Below are 15,815 nucleotides of genomic sequence, written 5' to 3' on the forward strand. Positions count from 1 at the left end.
GCCCTTTCGGGCGTCTTGTTAATTTAATGTGCAAGTGGGTGATTCCATAGTTGGTGATTCCGCAAAATACATATTTAAATTAATAGACGTTTATGAGTTTAAAGTGTGCACTCCTAATAAATTAAGGTTAGGATTGAGTTCTAACCAATTTATTTATTTTGTAGCTGAAGACTACTATGTATTCACTTTTGTTAGTTTAATTTTATTATTTTCTAATAATTGTGAATGCTTCATTTGATGTGTAGAGCAAGCAGTGGTGGCATTGGAAAGCACTCGGCGATAGCATGTATTCAAGTTATTTAGAAAAAATTATCATTTTTGATGGGTGCGCATCTTAGGTGTGACACCAATATTTATTTTAACACACTTATTTATTGAAGTGCTTGATATTTATTTATTATTTTTGTATGCGCATGGGCGCACGATTTAAATATTTGTATTGGACATTGTATTTGGGTACAGCCCGACTCCTTGGGCACCCAATAGCTTTAATTCTTTAGTGGAACAAAAGCAAACTCAAAAGCTAAAGCATGTTAATTGTAAATTGGGCCATTTTTTAGCTTGGAGATCAATAATATATCAAATACATGCTTTGTGGAGTGCTCACACAAGGCATGGGGGGAGATTGTACCCAATTAGTCTCTTGCTTCATGTCGTGCAAGCTTTCTCTCTTGTTTTTTGTGCAAAAGAAGAGTTCTTTTGTTCTTGGGGACCTTTCGGTGCTCACTACGCGCGTATACAGCATCCGATCTGTGCACCACTTATCTGCTCTTTTTCTTCTCTTGTATCTCCTATTTCTACTTCCTTATATCTCTGATCCCGGTGGATACAACCTTTTGACTAAAACCCCTTTGATAGCGCAAATTCAAGATTCCTTCCTTTAAAAATGAGTTTTCTCAAAACTAGCTGAAAAAGCAACTTGCTTTTTGCATATCACCCTATTCTAGAAGTTTTCTATATCTTTTTAGGATAGTTAGAAAAGAAAAATCCAAAATAGCAAAAATAAGCTAAAATTATCCAAAAATCCTATATTTTTTAACTATCCACACTATGGACACTGACATTAATGACTAATATGGCATTGACTCTCTAGATTAATAAGAAAGCCAGATGATGATGCACTCTAGGATTTTTCACAATGTGTCAACGTAGTGGCATGACAGTGTTGATTACTTCTCTTAGCCATATCTCTAAAAGTATATTTATTGTTGATCAGCTATTATCAATGGAATTGTTTTCGAGATCTGGTTCAAACATAGTAATGCTTTTCAAATCTTTTGATTCCATCACAAACTATCATATCGAATCTCCTAATTTAGAGACGAAAAACTTGGCAATGACAAACTCTCGATATGTCCATATATACTCGCTTAGAGGGAACCACATTCTATGCATTATATAATAAAAGACCCTACCCTTACCAAAATAATCCACGGTCTGATCAACATAGATAATGTTTATGAACACCTTATGAATCGCATGGAAGGTTCCACTTAAGCTTTCAACGGGTTGTCATTCAATACTTATTGATAAAAATATGTCTACAATCAAGAATTTATTATTAGTACTTGCTTAAATTAAAAAAATAGTATATACATTATCAACTAAAGACTTACAATGTGGTTGTTGGAAAACATGTTTATTTGAAGGCAAGTACATATCCTTGGCCATGTATACATGTTGCACTTTAACAAACCACCCTTCAAGAATAATTTTGAGGGTAATGATATATCCCTTACAGTGATGTTTTATATTCTCACTTTCTTCTTTTCGCCTTGTGAGGAGAGCCCTTGCAAGAGGGTAGCATGGTAACCCAATCGTTTATGCTAAAGGTCTTGGGCTCTCAATTTTTGTTAGCTCCCTAGTTATAAACGATCTAAGAGTTTAGTAAATGAGAAGGCACCTTGTGGATACCATAAAAATAATGAATTCGCAGGGAAAGAAGCTCAACACGAAAGATGAATGAACTAAAAAGTAATATTATGAAGACTAATGAAAATATATTGGGCGCCACAAGGAATATTGAAAGCTTTTGACTTTCAAAAAAGTCATTATTAACTTCACAACTTCTTTATCATGTCCTTTGTTAGATTTTATAAGTAAATAAGAACTTTGGGACTACCAAAATATATCAAACTTTGGAGATTTTGGCTAAAAAGGAGAGAATCATGAAGTAGACTCTACTATCTCCAAAAAAGAGGAGACAAGAATACCACATTCTTGCACATGTGGAAAACTCTCTTTGGCCCTTTTTTAAATCCCATGATTAATAAAAGTTCATTTTTTGAAGCATTTTTTACCCTAACGTCTTGAAAAGAGTGCCAGATATTGGCCTATTCTCAACTATTCCCCTTCATATTCCTCTTTTAGAAACACCTCCATAGCTGAATCATAATGCCTATGATGCTTTTTCCCTCTTTTACCTACTTTTTCCATGGTTGAAAACTCATTTGCAATTGAATCCCTTGGAATAACAACATTCCTAGATAGTGTATCTACTATATTTGTTGAATTTATTACTATTCTAACATTTATTACAATTGCACTAGCATTTAAGACACATGTACTTTTATATATAATAGTTGTACAATTAGTCCTTGCTATAATTTCATTATTTTTAGCAAGAAACTCTTTCTCTTCATCTTCATCCATCATGCCATCTTCATCTTGCTAAAAGGTGCTAAGCCTTGTGATAACATATCAACCATTAGGTTGTTCTGCCCTACAAAATACTGTAAATATAGGTTGAGTGACTTAATATAAGCTATCCAATGCAACATGGTAATTTTGAGGATAGCACAACTGGTTAGTATACCCAATAACAGTAGACAATCTATTTACATCACATTATGAACACCCATAAAATACTCTCTATCACAGTTAAGAGTTGTAACCACTCCCTAAAGCTCCCTCTTTACTTGTAGATACCTTTGTTGCCTCTCATTCAACACATTTCTCCGAATTTAATAGCATATCTATTCTCTTATGCATCATCTGGTCCCATTGCCCATTCAATACCAATAGGGATTGTATCAACAGTGAGGATGATAGGTCTTCCATTCTAATAATCTACCTTTTTCAAGGTTGGTGCAAAATTCAACAACTTCTTTAGCTTTCAAGTAGCCTTTGTATGCTGCCTTCACTAATGAAATTTTTTCTCCTTCCTTAATAACTAATAAAAGCTTCCAGTCACATGCACAAAATGAGGGATCCATATCAAATGGAAGATGCATGCATCCAAAAACCTGCTGACTTCTGATACATTGGAGTATACCTCCTATATCCTACTAATCCCACCAATCCTAATTGGTGAAGGATATTGACCATAGGGGCCACATGCATGCCCTACAATTAACACATCCTCAATACCAAAGAATGATTTTTCACCCAACAAAATGAGATGCACTTCCTCTAATTGAGTTAAAATCTTCACACACTCAGTTATGCGATCAACAACAAACATCCTACAACCCCTATCATCCAACTCATTGTTCTTTTTTTGCACTTTACAACCCTTAATAGGGACATCATCAAGAAAGGGCATCCTGGGTTGTGGGATAGTCTCTAAAGACCTTATGCATTACATTCATCATGTGGGCAAATGAGTGAGTTGCTCCTTGTGGAAGGTTACACGTGTGCACCAAGCCAAGTGGTATTTTCACAGTAGTGATATAATCTCGACCCTCTAATGCAAGCTGAAATTGATCATAGCCAGAGTATAGAAACCCCATGGAATAAATAGCCTTGCTAGCAAAGACTTCTGCAAACTCATCTACAGTAGGCTCAACACATACATTCCTTATTGTGAACTTGTTGACTAGCTACATATCATGTATAAACCCAATGTTTCATTCTTCTTTGGGACTGTAAATCAACGATTAGAGTATAGAGCTAAATATGGCTCCAAAATCTTCATCCTAATTTTCTCATTTAAGAGCTCTATCAGCTTAGACAAGTATGCGCGAGGCACAAGATTTAGTTTAAGATTCCATGGAACATGCGGCACTGCAAAAATTACCATTGGAGCCACGATAGTCAGATCTTTAATGCAAGAAATTTTAGCAAGTTGAAATGCAAAAGTTTGTCCATGCATTGCTACCATTTGCATAAAACAATCCCTTTATTCTAACAAGAGAAACCAATTATATCTAAACTTTAGCTCTTTCAATGTTTCTGCTATAAATTCACCATTATGTTCATAAAGACTTGGGTATTTAGGCATTGTCTCATTCAGCCCATCCTGTCAAGGGGTAAAGACAAAGCCACAGGCTGAACCTTTTTGTCAACCCTTTTTTTCTTTTCCACCAATGTTTGAGTCCTCTTTTGTAGACTTTTACATTCCTATTCAGCAAATTCACATGTGATATCAAACATCTCCAAAGTACATATACGAATGTTTTGCTTTTCAACCCTGCTTTCAATATAAATTACTGCAATAATTTTAGCCAATGTTTGAGTAAAATTCAACCTTGCAAATAGCCTCAAAATATTGTCATTTACAGCCAAAATGTTACATTTCTTCATTTCTTTTTTAGCTTGATGTACATAACCCTTTTCAGTCTTGCACATGGTTGCAATACTCTTGAATCTACCTAGACTACTTGTTATCCATTCCTAAAAACCAGTCACAGGATAGTTTCGCTTTTCATGGAGGCAAAAACATCTACCATGTAGCAATGTCATAGGCTCCTTTTACAATAGGGCTATAAAAAAACCCTTGAATTCTCTAGTGTTAGGACGAAACTAGATAATCTCTAAGTGTATCCCAATTATGGAAATGATTGGCACATATAATGAAAAATTGAAGTGCCCTTCTACCATCTTTACTTCGCACACGAGTATAAGAAGAACCATCATCTATCACCTTAGTTTCATGCTTAATTCCACAATGTAGGATTGGCTTGAGATAATGGCCTGAGATAACCAGATAATTGCATCAATCTTACACAAAGAAGTAATAGTCATCTCAAACATCTCCAATGGTCACGAGAATACTCGAGCATGCACCATAGAGTTTCCCTAATGAGTTGTTTGTAGCTTGTATAAGCCATCCAAGATCCACATCTACTAGCCATCCACCATTCTCATATACACTACATGCCATTACATTAATTTTGAACCAACGATCCAAGAGAGCGATACTTAGTATCTCTCGCTCACCTATCTTCACAATAATTTTAGTTGTAGCTCTTGCCCAATAGTGTGTACAAGAGTAGTGGCTATTAGGAATAAAGTGAGCATCCTTTTTCTCATGAAATTGCTGCTACACAACTCCTATATGTGTAGTACTACCTACCATAACATTTTCAGCCATAACATCATTCTTTCCATGCTTATACATCCCATTTTTAGCATCAACTTATTTTATGATAGCAATGGAATCATCAATATATTCCAACTGAATATCCTATGAATCCATGTCTTTTTTGACAACTTTCCATGGCTTCTTCACGAGGATTCTTGACCAACTGAATAGGAAAACAACATTCTACATTAAAAAATTGTGTTAAAATTAATTGATCTAACTATATCAAATTTGGATTTTCATATTATAAATAGGTACTATGGTGTGTTCATTACATTTTGATATTGTATTTGCCTTATTTGGAGGTGTCTATCCAAAGTTATGGCATTTTTTCTACTATAGCTTTGTTCTAGATAACACCCATATTTTTTCGGTTTTGCCACAATTGTGATGCTTTCTTCTTTTGGCAAACATCTCACTGCATTATGGAGCATTCTCAATAGTCTTCCTCCATGATCAAGTTCTATATGAGATTTTCTCTTCTATATCTTCTTCATTCTCAAGGTTTGAGGAGAGAGCTTCTTCAAGTAGGGATGGTCTGTAATGAAGGACAAATAGCTCATGTAAATTGTTGGAAGGAACCTTTATTAGCCTTTGGAGAATGGAACCATTAGGGGAACATTTGTGGGATTTATAATGAGTATAAAAGGACAAATAGCTCATGTAAATTGTTTGAAGAAACCTTTATTAACCTTTGGAGAATGGAACTATTGGGGGAACATTTGTGGGATTTATGATGAGTATAAAAGGGCACAAGGTGCCATTGTAAAGATTGTTTTGGTTCATTTGGCAAACATCAAGTTCTCGGCTTGGTATTAGCATTGGTTATTGTTCTTCTCCTTTCTTGTAGCAGCCATAGCTTCCTTATGTTGTGGAGTTAATAGAATGATGTTCAATATCACGGCCATGATTTAGTAATCTCTTATGCAATTTCTTGTTTTGTAGGAGTAGACAATTGGAATAATTCTAGTTAGTGATGTCGTGCCACTATGCGGACACAGTGTGAAAAACTCCGGAGTGCATCATCATTCGACTTTCTTATTGATCAAGAGAGTCAATGTGATCTGAGTCATTAGTACTAGTGAGAGTGGCATAAATAGTCCAAAAATACTAGATTTTTGGATAATTTTAGCCTATTTTTTATATTATTTATTGTAAAAATATGAAAAATTTAGAAAAGCTTTTAGATTGGGATGGCATACAAAAAGCAAGTTACTTTTTCAGCCAGTTATGGGATTTTTCATAAAAAAGAGAGATTGATGAAATCACACGCATCGCAATCGCTGTTGACAAGCCGAAAACTACACTTTGAACTGGAAGAAGAAGAAGAAGTGATCTGGAAGATCCCTGACCAGGTGTCCTAGCGTCCTGGTGTTTTACCCTCCTTTCGAAGCCAACAAAGCCATCAAATTTGGGTTCCAAGCGGTAGAGTAGGAGCTATTAATTTGAAGCACATTTTTGGTCTATGAAGGAGCTCCAGGAGATCTAATACCTAGAGATTGCCTCTGAGTAGTGCCAAACAAAGGATTTCAAGTTCTATCAATACATATTGATTCAATTCATTGTGCTTTGTTATTTTCGTGTTTACCTCTTGTCTATTCTTTTTCTTCTCTTCCATCTCCTATCTCTACTTCCTTCTATCTGTGATCCCGAGTGGATATGACCTTTCGACAAAAACCCCTCCGACAGCGCATGCCTCTTTTACATTAATATATTTGTGGGTGGAGAGTACTAGAAAGTATGTCTCTAGAATATCTTCTCTATCATTGGTAGCATGATGGTAATTCATGTAGACAAATAGTAACTTTTATCAATGAGATGTCAACAATCTCATTAACATATGTGTAACTACTAACTATCACCATTGATGGGGGTACACATTCATGATCATCCTAAGCATCATAGTACATGGTGTTGGCTTTTTGAGGATGGTGAGTGGTAAAGGCTGCCCAAATTCACTTTTATGAGTTGTAAGTTTCAGGTTCACGCATGTAAGTCTTCCCTATCACATATCACATGAAAATACACACATATTTATTGCATAAAGCTTTGAAGGACAAGAAAGGCTATTAGACCTACCAAGCCAAGTAAAGACCCACTAATCCGTCTTAGGAAACACAAAATTCTAGTGACACGAATGGATCATGCCAAACATTTCAAGTTGTAGGAGCCCCTATCCTTGATAATTTGCATGCTTCTTAAAAAGAATTTATAAGCCTTCTTGTCATTTTGTAAGTAAAATTCCACTAGTGAGAGACTTACTCTCAAAGTTCCCAAGAATTGTTTTCGAGATCTAACAAGTACTTGACATTAAACCTCGGTTTGTATTTCAACCTTGGAATAAATCCTAGAAAAGACGTTTGCGTTTTGACATATCACAAACAGCTGGCTAAATTGAGGCGGCAAACAACAATCATCAACTAATTAAGACGATAACAACAATTATCTCGATTTATTCAATGGAAACTTGTAGTGTTTGTTCTTGTCCATAAGGCGCTACTTCAGACGGCTTTAAATAAGATAGTGAGCATGCCTTGAAGAAGTAAAATGTTTATGGATGCGTGTCTCAGCACGATTCTCTGCTATCCTGCAATTATTTCCTGTGGGAACGGTGGTTCATAGGACAGGATAATGATCAGGAGTGATAATCGTTAATATCAGGGCTTTTCTCCTGTTATTGAAGCTAGAAAACCTGGATAACGTCAGCTTGAGTATGATTGGATGAGAGATCAGGGCTTGCTTGTTAAGTTCGGATGAAGTGGTCCAGTACTGATGGTAGAAGGGATGTGACCAAGTAGAAGGCTTAATCTGCACATATTATGTCGTGAGTAATAAGATGAGATATTGAGGGAGACTCGTGATCATATAGCGTTCGGGGTCGTCCATCTGTAGACTGTGATTAAGCAGAAGAGTGCTTCTTGAGCCTCAGATGAATGCATGAGCCTCATACAGAGCGTGAAGACCTTCAACGGCTTATTCTGCTTTGAATTGGCAGCCGTGCTTACATAAAACTCAAGATTGGAAATGAAGGCATCTTCTTGAGTTTATACGATCCTATCAACTATAAGCAGCTGTCTTTATCGACGCCTTGACGTGTTGTGAGTAAGAAGGTTTGTGACTTTTGTAGAATGCTCGCTTGTATTGCCTTCTATAACTGATACTAAGTTATGGAAGGAGTGAAGCAGACGACATCAAGCTTCTTGAGTCCATATGATAACACATTGGGGACAACTTCATCGCCTTGATTTGCTCGCTGGAAACGCTTGCTTACCTACCATTGCCTTTACTCATATTACGTCACAATGGAAGGATCGAAGGTGCAGATTGTGGGAAGCTCCTCTAGCGATGGTAGCAAAAGCGCTATTAATATTGAAGCCAGTCTGAATGAAGAAGCGGAGGCAGCTGGTAGGATCAGTCCCTCCAGATTATATGGTGACAAGAATGAAGGAGCGGAGCTGGCAGCCGATAGGATCAGTCCCTCCAGATATGGCGACAAGATTGGGGGTGGAAATATTATAAGATCAATACCAGATCTAGAGGGAGGGAAGAAGAAGAAGAAGTCATTAAAGAATAGAATGCTGTGGTTTGGGAAGCCTGTGTTATGGTACTGGGTGCTGATGACGATAAGCGCGACGGGGAGCCTGGTGGGCGGCTCGGCTGGGTCGCTACTGGGCCGCTTCTATTTCGTCCAAGGAGGGAACGACAGGTGGATCTACGCTTGGCTGCAAACGGCCGGCTGCCCGGTCCTTGTGATCCCGGCGGCTATCTTGGCGGGGCGCTGTAATAGAGGCGATCATACTAGCTGGAGCGCCGGCGCGGTTGGCGGCGCTACGTTATCAAGCATGTACCGCAGGCGGCTGCTGCTGTGGTCGCTGGTGATCGGGCTGCTTCTCGGGGTGGACAACCTGCTATTCTCATGGGGGTTGTCGTACCTTCCGGCCTCCACCAACAGCCTCCTGAACGCCACCCTGCTGGCCTTCAACATCGCCTCCTCCGCCGCCCTCCTCCGTCGTCGCCTCACCGGGTGGGCCGTCAACGCCGCCGTCATTGTCACCACCAGCGCCGTGATCCTGGGGCTGCAGTCCAGGGCGGACCGGCCCCCGCATATCACCGGCCGGCAGTACGTCATCGGCTTCGTCGCCGCTCTGTTGGGTGCCGCGCTGTACGGGCTCGTGCTCTCCGTCACCGAGCTGGCCTACGCCCACATTGGCTCGCCGGGCAAGGCAGGCAAGTTCTATTTTGACTTTACGTAGAACGGGCCGACCAGACTCCAGCGTTCACGGGAAATATCGATGCATGAATTAGATTGCACGTGCTTGCCATTTTTATATCCAGAAATGTTTTTAACATTCCGTATCAGACTCAGAATCACGATTTCTTCGGGAATGTTGCGCAACTTCCCATGTTGTGTGCTTTTGAAAATACTTCTTTCCCCACCTTTGGGAACTAGGAAAACTTTTGAGAGCCGGGTCACGCCAGGCATGGCAGGACTTAGTGTAAGGTTTCCCCTAATCTCAAATCCAAGGATAGCACTTACACTATGATTCAGCTCTAAACAACATATGCTGGCATTTTGTCAAGCTTCTCCCATGATTCCTCGGCATTTTGTCAAGCTTCTCCCTATGATCCCTCCAGAATTGCACTACCCTTTACTTGAACCAATAGGTATCATTGCTAGCTGTTAACCCCATGTTGACACAATGATAAAACTCCAATTTTTACCTATGTTTGTGGGGGTAGTTGAGGCATATCGAAACCCCACTCCCCTTTACCTCTTGTGGCTGCAACAACATGTTTGTAGGGAGAGTTGGGCTACCTCCCCTCCCCACACCAAAGCCGAATGCAACTCAGTAAAATGAGATTGGTTTTTGGACAAGAGTACTCGATTTATAATTAGACTATTTTGAAACATAATAGGTTTTCATCAAAACAAACTTGAATTTACCTGAAGCTTTGGAAATTCAAGTAGGGAAAATACACCAAAACCAGTAGTGTTCACAAAAACAATTTTACTCAATATTTCAAAGCTATTTCTAATCAAACTACATAGTACGCTTATTTATCATCTTCACAAGGATAAATTTTATAAAATTCATGGCTTTGAATATTCCTCTATAAAATTTGTAGGTTTTTATGAAATTTACATTAAACCTCGTTTTTTTTTGTTGAACATTGCTCATTGAAGGTCGATCTCCAATGAACACTCCTCCTATATGTGTTAATGCATATTTTCTCAAGTTGTCATTTAAGGCACAATATTTTCATTTTATAAATCACGAAGCTTTTAAAATATGTAGCAATTGACATAATAATAATAATAGCAACTACCTAGCTGCAGGCAGCTCCTTCCCGCTGGTGATCTACCTACAGCTGGGCTCGTCTGTGGTTTCGACCTTATTCGCCATGGTCGGCATGGCTGCTGCTGGCAGCTTCTCTATCATGCAGGCCGAGTATCGAACCTTCCATGCAGGCCGCGGGGCCTATGTGGCCACCCTGCTCTTGTCCGCCCTCTCATGGCAAGCCTTCTTCCTGGGCGTCTTCGGCGTCACCTCCCTCTCCTCCTCCCTCCTTTCCTGCCTCTTTACCACCGCCACCCTCCCCATCGTCCCCATCTTGGCCGTCTTCATCTTCCACGACTCTTTCAATGTCGTCAAGGGCGTCTCCACATTCTTGGCCGTCTGGGGCTTCATGTCTTACATCTATGGCGGCTTGTTGGACTCGCAGACAAGTACACAACATAAATTAGAGACAGAGGGACCTGTAGAGCTCATTTCAGCTTCTCCTCCTCAGCCTGGCTAGCGAAAGGCGCATGCCTTCACCAATAACTTGATTCATTAGAGGCCTGCATAGCTTGATTCGTTAGAGATGTGTGTTTGTAATTTATCCTCGTTTTCTTCTTTGGACATGTAATAATACATTAACACTAGTGTATCTCACTAATCGGCCTCAATCCTCCGAGTTGCAGAGATGGCACACAGCTCAGACACCTAATATCACGATTGAAATGGTTTCGATTTTAGTTTAATTAGCCGATGGCTGACTGATTTCGGGAGAAAGCGACCAGCCTAAAGTGATTGGCATGGGATTGGGCACCGATCTCATATAAAAAATTACTCGTATCACACACATCACAACTGTAATGGTCGCATTATAAGGCATACCACAAATGTGAATAATCCATAGCCAAATATCATACATCATTCAGAGGTACACACAAACCTATGCATCTCCTATATGATGCAACAAGCTCCTACTCCAATGGAGCACTAGCATGCCCCAAGGCTATCTCTTGTGGGGCCTCTAATCCCATTAGAGTCTAGATCAATGGCACTTATCAAAAGCAAATAATGTGAAGAGGGTCATAGCTAGCTCTTCTTGAGAAAAGTACAACCAAAATCAAGGAAGTATTAAACCTAGAGAAATATGAACCAAGTAGTAATGTCAAAAGGTTGAAAAGGGTAGGTCCATACAATCTTCCAAGGTAGTAGCCTAAGGTTGTCTTTATAAAATCTCTTGGTTTTTAAATTCAAGACTATAAATAAATGTATGGAATAATTCTTGCACGCATGTAATATATTTCTCTTTATCTTTATTATTTATAATTTAAAGCTTTGGCTTAGTAACTCCCAAACCAAGAAAAAGGTCAACCAGCCTCTCTAGCAAAAAAAGAAGAGGTGGAGAGAGGTGTACTTGTAGAGGCGTGTGTGTCTATGGAGTTTTCGGTAATATCATCTCTCTCTCTCTCTCTCTCTCTCTCTCTCTCTCTCTTTGTAACAAGCAAGATACATAGGAACTAGGGGTTAGACACCCAGTCACACTAACTGGGGTATATAACGTGTAAGAGTCCCAATTTAGGGCAACCAGTTATTATCAAGAACATACTCTTCACCTTCATCTCCAACTTCCATGACTTCCTCCCCCTTTCTCCCCTCTTTTTTGACTTTCTCTCTCCCCTTCTAGTCTTTGTTTCTTTTCTTTCTCTGTTTCTCTCTCTTCATCTCATTCTTGTCTCTCATCTTAGCTTCATTCATTTCAAGTTGTATCAAAGCATCATGCTTTGGTCCTTTTCTCATTTCCTTTTTCTCCATTTAGTTTCTTTTCAAATCCCAAACCCTAGTTACTCAAGTTACAGGTACAGGTACAGCAAGAAGGACCACAATTAGTCTCAGCTTTTTGGAGCAAGTAGAAGCTATGGCTGGAGACTCATACATACTTGGAGATAAAATGGATAACTTAGCAAGTCATCACTTCGTTTCATGCAAATTTTAGGGGTTCGAGGGGGCAAGTTGGAGATTCAAGTTTTTAGAGGAGGGTAAAATCATAGTTACTTTTTGCTCTAGACTTCTCTCTCTTTCCCATGGTGGGACTACCCCTAAATCTCTTCCTCTTGCTACAACCAACCTTCAACCCCAACCTTCAACTGCTCCACAAGCTTCTTAGAGTGATTCTCCATGTGCCAAGTACCCTTGCACCCAATTTTCAAGCCACCTGGACAGCAAGCATGTGGCGCATTTTGTGCTGAGCGACCTCCTCCTCAGTCTCTACTCTTTGCCTACTAGTCTTGGTGCAAGGAATCCCTGGGGCATCCAATACTTCCCTCCTTTGGCAAACTTGGCCTCCTCCTACCCCCTCTTGCTAGCATTCTTCTTAGTAAAGCACCCTATTGTACACTGCTTGGGGATGGCCATTAAAATCTCAGCCCAAGTTCTTAATTCAGTCCACAACCTCTAGAAGCTCAACCCTCAAGAGATCCTTTAGCCTCTTTTACCCCCTTTTACCTAGATTGAAGACATTAGAGCTCAACATGCAAGGAATTCTTTGTGGGTAACCACGAAAACTCTCTTTGAAGCTTTCCATCACTGAAGGTTAAGCTTGGTATAAGCTTAGGAGTCCCTATCATCAGTGGAAGCATTCAAATCGAGCTTGCTTCAATCGTCTTCTCCAAGAAATCGAGCTTGCTTGATGGAGAAATTGGCATCATGGTGGATCATGCTTCAACCGTCTTCTCCAAACATTGAAGAGATATGTCAATCTGATCTCAATCTCTCATCTTAATCCACTTGTCGAGCTTAATTCCTTTTGTTAGAGAGATTAAGATTGCATAGGATTCACTAGTTCAATCCATTATTGTATGCATATGCCGCTGATAATATCCATTTGCCTCCTAATGCATTATAACTAATCCTAAATCAATTGCATTTGCTAAGATTGACTTCTTCTTGATCTTTGTGATTTGGATTAATTCCAAGTGAGAAATGAGCCTTTGTAAACGGATAAGTAGTAGCTAGTGAGTCACTAGACTACCAAGGTAATCCCTATCCAAGTCCTTGCATCTCATGAAACAACCCAAAGTTTTCATTCAAATGCATCTCATGCTAATTTTTTATTTAAAAATGGCTCATGCCATGTATACTCCAACTGAGGAAAAAGGATAATGCCAAGTGAGGTGGCAAGCCAAAAGAGAGGTGACCCTCCCTTACCACAAGACCTTGAAGGGGTACACAGCCCGATGCCGCAAGGGAAGCTTCGCCCACCTCCACGTGATCCGTAGCCTGATACTTGTATGTAGGTGAAAGTACTCTCCTATGGTCACCACCACTCTTGATGAAATAATCCCTTTTGGGACAGCCTTTCAGTGCTTATGATACCCATGTATGACACTTAAGGTATATGTAGTCAGAAGAGATGTATGGTAGTAAGCTCCACTTATGCAGTGATGATAGAGTATATGGACATGTAAATGTGTTGGGATTGTGTTCAGTATGCTCAATATGCTATTTATGATGTTTCCTAGGCCCCTCAATCTATGAGCCATTCATAGTGTATTTGCATCAAGGGACAAACAATGTTTTTAGTTATAGTCAATTAGGACAGTAATAACAATTAAATTACCAAAAAAATTGTATTACACTCTATAGCTCCTCTCAACAAGGGCTTTTTTTCCTCTATTTTGGATAAACAATCTCCCCAATCAAAGCTACGGTCTGAAAGTTATGGCCATTTTTGCGCACTGAGGTCACTGTGGATAGGGTGCATACCACTCTAGGACAGACACAAAAATCCAATTGCAAAAAATTCTGATAATTTTCTATCACCAAACTTAATATCTCATCTCAAAGAGGGCTTTCTCCCTTTGATTTGAATCAAATATCTCACCGATTGGAGTTTCCCACCAAAAGTTACAAACCATTTACTGATAATGGGTCCTATGAACTGCATCCAAATAGCTAGTCGGAAAGGCAAAAGTAAGGTCCATGAAGAACTCTAAAGGGAGGTTAGAGACTCCAGGATCTCCATGAATGATGAATCCAGCTTGGAACAAGATTACCATGGTGATATGCATGAGGAAGTGCCCAATTTGGATCCCTATAGCCTTCTCAACCATACTTTATGTCAGCATGAGCTTCATCACGTGGGAGAGGTATAATGACATGGCCCAGAGGATCCACTAGGTTTTATCGTATGGTACCACGTGAGTGTAAGGGAGGGGTTTAAATAAGGCAAGGAATGTACATTTTATAAGGTAAGGTCCCATAAATAGGGGGTAGATAAGGGGTATTTTCATATATTTATTGCACGCAGGTGACGTCACCTTATTACTACTAGTGAATCTCATGTGTGACGTGGTCACCAACCACTACCAAATGATGTCTAAATTTGATTAATCAATTGAGCAAACGACCCTCTCAAACTCTAGGAATCAACAAACCTTAAAGAAACTCACCACTCTTGTAGCTTAGCTAGCTACAACTTCATCCCAAGAGAAGGCAAATGAATCCAAGTGTGAGTCTCGACACCCTCCACCACTAGAGCCACTGGATGGTTCACAAGGTATTCTTGGATCTAAGGGTATTCCCCCTTCTACTTATGAGGTTGGTGAACTCTCTAATGCTCATAATGAGCCTTTGTTGAGCTCCCCCATCAACCATGTAGCCAACCCTTCAGTGAGGCCCTCTCCCACCATTGGTACAAGCTCCCCTAATCTCCCTCGAAGCCCCAATGGAGCTTAAATAAATCAGCCCCATCATGGAAAGTATGGTATTAATGGCCAACAGCATGGCAATCATGGGTAGCATGGCTATAATGGAAATGGGATAAATGCACAACATGGTATGTATGGGCAACAAGGTATGTATGGCCATCATGGTATGTATGGACAACAAGGGTTTCATGGGCAGCAAGGCCCTCATGATCTCCATATTACTCATCAAGTACAATTGGCGATCTCCCTCCCCATCAAACTTGGAGGAATGGAACTCTAAGTTAGAGTCCTACTTCAATATCTACCCCCACACTCATGATCTAAAAATTATATTTTCTTCTCTCCACTTGGAAGGATTTGTCCACATATAGTGATGCTATATCAATTGAGGAGAGAACCAATAGTTCATTGATTGGGAAGACTTTAAAATGCATATGGTTCAAGTATTTGTATCCCACGTGGAAAAAGAGCAGTTGGAAAGACAATGGTACACTCTTAACATAATCTCACTATGCGAGAGTACACAAA

General features: G+C 39.6%; 1 pseudogene; it reads left to right on the forward strand.

Moving 5' to 3' along the window:
• The first annotated feature begins 8,487 nt into the window (after positions 1-8,487).
• On the forward strand, positions 8,488-11,104 carry LOC148036351 (purine permease 3 pseudogene; annotated as a pseudogene).
• Positions 11,105-15,815: the final 4,711 nt, after the last annotated feature.

This window comes from Lygodium microphyllum, chromosome 5, assembly GCF_053477565.2.
Source record: "Lygodium microphyllum isolate KBCC chromosome 5, Lygodium_microphyllum_v1.1.10, whole genome shotgun sequence".
NCBI classification, from domain to species: domain Eukaryota; kingdom Viridiplantae; phylum Streptophyta; class Polypodiopsida; order Schizaeales; family Lygodiaceae; genus Lygodium; species Lygodium microphyllum.